Source organism: Leucopleurus acutus (genome assembly GCF_964270905.1).
Source record: "Leucopleurus acutus genome assembly, chromosome: 12".
Classification (NCBI taxonomy): domain Eukaryota; kingdom Metazoa; phylum Chordata; class Mammalia; order Artiodactyla; family Delphinidae; genus Leucopleurus; species Leucopleurus acutus.
Window position 1 is genome coordinate 61,567,801 of NC_139154.1, and position 5,669 is coordinate 61,573,469.

The following is a 5,669-nucleotide window of genomic DNA, read 5'->3' on the forward strand; positions in this document are numbered from 1 at the left end:
CTTCCCAGGTGGCGCAGTGGTTGAGAGTCCGCCTGCCGTTGCAGGGGACACGGGTTCGTGCCCCGGTCCGAGCGGCTGGGCCCGTGAGCCATGGCAACTGAGCCTGCGCGTCCGGAGCCTGTGCTCCGCAACGGGAGAGGCCACAACAGTGAGAGGCCCGCATACCGCGAAAAAAATAAATATATAAAATAAAATACGGAACTCTTCATGAATTTACGTGTCATCCTTGCGCAGTGGCCATGCTAATCTCTGTATTGCTCCAATTTTAGTATATGTGCTGCTGGGGCGAGCAAAAATCCCTGTATTTTAATACAGCAAAACACCTGTCATTACTAACACTTCTTTTCTCTAATGGAAAAAAAAAAAAAACATTTTATAACATTAAACACTGCAAATGGCCTCCACTCTTTCATGGGCAGAATTATAGAATTATTTCAAAACAATTAAAGTAATTGAAGTGTAGGAGGGGAAAACCTACCAAGTACAAAGTCATGGTAAATTTTAGTTTTAGTTTCAATACAACATTGCATAAATTAAGTAAAAGCACTACCCCAGACATAAATGATATAGCATTACTTAGTCCTGGTAGGTGAACTCCAAATAATATATACTCCCTCTGGCTTTCATCCACTAAGTGTATATTGGTATAGTGTTGATAGTTTAAAATATAAATCAAAGGATGCTCATCAAAGCTACATAAAATTAATTTGTTCAAATTATAGCATAAATGCAGATTATCCAATTCAATTCCGTAACAAATAATAAACTCACAATTGAGCTACACCAACAGTCAAAAGTTTAAGTGCTTATCGGGAATGTCTGGGATAATTGGAAAAATCTGAAAGTTTAGGCATAAGTGTGGAATTGCTAAAAGAAAAATAAAAGTTAATGACAGAATGGGACAATATAATCGTGCGCATGGATGACATTTCACAAGTCTATGGAAAGCTCAACAGCATGGGGCAGCAAATTATTAGTTTACTTTTCAGGGGCAGAACTGATATGCCCAGTCCTCCAATTACAGATGGGTCTGGAAAGGCAGGAAGCAAAACACCATATGAAAGCATGCTGAACAAACAGAGAAGTGTATGAAAACTTCCCTGACCAAAATGGAATTTTTCCAGAACATTCCATTAAAGTTTCAACCCATGTTACTTCCTCTTCAGTTATGACATTTCTCAGCCTGGCCCTTCTAAATAATGCAATGATAAACTATGAAATAACTGCACTTATTTGCATGTATGTGAATGAATGCACAACTGTGAAGTTTTGCAATTTAAAAACTCTATTGAAGGGCTTCCCTGGTGGCGCAGTGGTTAAGAATCCGCCTGCCAATGCAGGGGACATGGGTTCAAGCCCTGGTCCGGGAAGATCCCACATGCTGCAGAGCAACTAAGCCCGTGCGCCACAACTACTGAGCCTGCGTTCTAGGGCCCGCGAGCCACAACTACCGAGTCCATGTGCCACGACTACTGAAGCCCACGCACCTAGAGCCCGTGCTCCACAACAAAAGAAGCCACTGCAATGAGAAGTCCGCACACTGCAACAAAGAGTAGTTCCCCGCTCGCCGCAACTAGAGAAAGCCTGTGCACAGCAACAAAGACCCAATGCAGCCAAAAATAAAATTAATTAATTAAAAAAAACAACTCTATTGAAAATCTGAGTTCCCTATACACTGGTCCCAAGTCCTCCTTCCTGACATCTAGAGCATCTAAAAGCAACATCTGATTTATTTTATTTTATTTTTTGCGGTACGCGGGCCTCTCCCGTTGCGCAGCACAGGCTCCGGACGCGCAGGCTCAGCGGTCATGGCTCACGGGCCTAGTCGCTCCGCGGCATGTGGGATCTTCCCGGACCAGGGTACGAACCCGTGTCCCCTGCATCGGCAGGCGGACTCTCAACCACTGCGCTACCAGGGAAGCCCCTGATTTTTATATGACCTATAAAAAGGGGCCCCAAAGTCCCAAAGAAAATATTTTTAAGAGAAATCCTTCGTGCCTTCTGAAGTTACCAAAAAAAAAAGTATGTCCAAAGAGTACTGAATCAAAAGTCTGAAAACCAGGTTTCTGAGGTGTGCCCTGACACTAGGGTGACCAAGTGTCCAGTTCACCTGAGACTAAGGAATTTCCCAGGATGGGGGTACGTTTAGTGCTAAAACTAAGAAAGTTCCAGGCAAACCAGGGTAAGCTGGTCTCCCTACGGGTGATGACAGCTAAATCACAACCCAGTAGGAGCACAGCAGCCTGGCTGCTAACACTTAGATGGGATAAAGGACATAGGAAGGGGCAAGGTAAACCAGAAGGTCTCCAGGGCCCTTTAGTTGTAATTTACTAAGACCCTATGACATATTTATACCACATTTGATTGGAATGTATATTTCATACCATAAGTGAATGTACTTTTATGTAGGGTCAGAGGGCGCTGGAAATATTTTGTGAAGCTATGCGTTAAATTTGGAGTTATATATGCTTAATAGCAAAACAGAGCTAGGAGTTTTCAGGTTTTTATTTTTCATTTCTATAGTAAAGAGGAAAAATAAGCTGCTTCTAGAAAATATCAAGCCAACAGAGAAAATTCTTCCAATACCAACATCCAACTTAATCCCATCTCTCCTCCTCCCAGATCACTGGAGACCTAGGACATCTGGACAAAAGTTTAAAAACAGGAAATATTATTTTGACTTACTGACACCATGAAAGAATACATTTCTACATTTTTAAGAAAGTAAGAATTTAGAAACGTGTGCTTACAAGTAACTACAAAACCCAGGAGAAAAGCAAATGCAACTGTAGCAACCAGCAATAACAAAAGAGTCATAAAGAGCCTGTGCTCTGCAACAAGAGAAGCGCACTGCTATGAAGAGTAGTCCCTGCTCACTGCAACTAGAGAAAGCCTGCACGTAGCAACGAAGACCCAATGCAGCCAAAAATAAATAAATTAAATAAATAAATAAAAGATAAAGAAGACCTTGAATTGTTAGAGTATATTTACTTTCAAATATGTTTCCTAATTTTGGACCTTTAGTTCTGAAAAATCCCACTTAAGAGGATACAAAATAAGTCATATATTATAAGATCAAGTCACACAAGCTCACGGGCGGTACAATGAGAACAAACATTCGGGATTCCTCTTTCCTCCTTGGGCATTCTAATTTAAGATACCTGACTTACTGAGACTAATATAGGTCCTAATGAAAGCATTTCTGCCATGAAGACTGAGTTATGAGAAATTTCTAAAAGTACAACTATGAAAGAAGTGTTACTCAATTATTATTTTTTAAGGCAGTAACTCAGGGAAAGCTATAAGAAAATGCCTCTGTTCCTAAAAAACTACAACATCCATGATATATATTTTTTTCACTCATGAATGAACTATTCTATCAGGTCTCATCATCATCCTTACTACACGGGTGGCTGAACTGACATTAGCATTTATCTAACATGCTCCTTTATGAGAACTGGTCTTACGAAAACTTTGGCATCACCAACAAGAGATTTCTTACTAGTTACTTAAGGGCAGCCTCAAAGTCTGCTTGTGTATTTACATGTGTGACTCTACACATACCCATACAGGTATACAGTTCTCCTTGTCTCTTCAAAAAGCAGTTTCTCTTCCCAAATCAGTCAACGGTTTGTGCCCAAGTCTATGTCTACCACCTATGCTGTGGGGACATGAAGGTGTGTGTAAGAGGGAGGATCCCAGCCCTCAAGATAGTTATACTTTACTTGGGGAGATAAGACATACATTCTCATGAAGAGTTCTCAGTGCCAGAAAAATTGCTGGCTGTCTTATTCTTGTTAGTAATGTGGGGGTGCTATCACCTGCCTATTATTTGCATAAATCACAAAGCCTTAATCAAAATAGGTAAGAAAAAATAAATCCATGTTATTTATTTCAAATATATTAAAATACAATAAATAACAGAGCTTATTTTGAGTATGTAATAAGTAACATACCAGTGTGCAATAGTAGGCAAGATGGGGCGACAGTCTTAATGGCCAAAATATCACTTAAATTCAGGAAAGGAAGTTAGGGAAAAGGAATGGTTTCGCTATTATTACCTCAGCAGTGACAACAGCAAAGAGTGTGGTTTCTCAAGGCTTTTCTTAAAACCCAGAGGTGTGTTAAGAATAAGCTGCTGGGCTAGGTTCCTAGAGATCTAGGTTTTAGCCCCAACTCCTTCACGATCATATCCTCTCTTGCCCTGGTTTTCTACCCATACTGCTTGAGGCTGGAACTAGACGACGGCTAATATTCCTTTAATGAACACGTCTGGTAACCCTTTCTTTGATAAATATATCCAGGTCCCCTTTCCAACACCTCTGCTCCCCCTCCCACCCCCACTAAATTACAGTGTGTAACATTAAATTATTCATGAATCTATGACTTTAATTTTTTGTGTTTCTATACTGACGGCTTTACGGCAACTGGTTAACAAAGCAAAATCCTAATTCAGATTGCTAAAATTCAGCAGCAAACAATCATCAGTTTTACATTATCTAGTCCTAATAACCTAGCCAGATTAGTACGGCATATTATTCAATATTGTTACAAGAAGTTTTGGCATAGCTGTAATTGACAGTGGCGAAGATCAGCCCAAATAATTATGTATTCATTGTTTTTAGCTGACTTAAAATTGGCTTGGCTACACAGCAACCAAGAGTAAGGAAATAATTTCTTTTCTTGTGATAATCTAGTGACAACATCTAAGTATGACTTTGGTATAAAACGGCTACATAAATATCCTTTCATCTTAAGTCTTATTAAAGCCATGGTGTTTGGCAAAAAAAAATTAAGAGCAGAAGAAGATAAGTATGGGTTGTAATATCAAACTATTTCCATTATCATTTTAATGTTGGAAATCTTGTTTGGACATCCAAATCTTAGGATAATTCTCACCTAGTAACGGCAATGAATTAAAACAAAATGAACTCCAATAAAATGCTAAACAATACAAATACTCTTTTTAGTCATATCAGGACAGAGAAAAAAGAAATCCAAAATGGAAAAGGAAGAACACACTCAATCTTCCATATGAAGCTGTGTGATAAGGTGAATAACAGAAGCAAACACAAATCAGATAATTGAGGAATATGCTGGAGAAGTTTCTCAAATACTATTCTTGCTTGTATCTACTAGCTCCGCTATACAGTTTAAAATGTGGCCAAATTTTTAAAGTAGTTGTTAAACACTTCCTGCATCTGACATATGTTTCCAGGGTACTTCTGACATTGATATGAGAGATTATAAAACATTTAGAAATGAAAATGTTACTCTCCAACAAAAACCACTATAACTTCCAAGCTTCCTCTGCATTCACAAGACGGAAAAACATTTGGAAAATAGTAGCTTTCGGTTTTAAAATGTTCAAATAATATACTTTACAACAAACACAAAACATGTAATTGTTCAAGGCAAGGAAGAGACAAGTCTAAATAAAACAGGATCCTAAAATTTACTCTAGGAGTCATTCCTTTTCCTGTGCAGTCTCAATCATATTTACTCCATAATAAGTAAACTGCTTTACCCCTTCAGCTGGGAAGGACAATTTTTACTCTACCAAGGTGATGACAGTACCACTGCAGTGCTCACCCAACGAGAAATGCATGAATATGAAGTAGCGTCAACTCGATCAAATGAAGTGTATGCAAGATTTGATTTGCAATGCG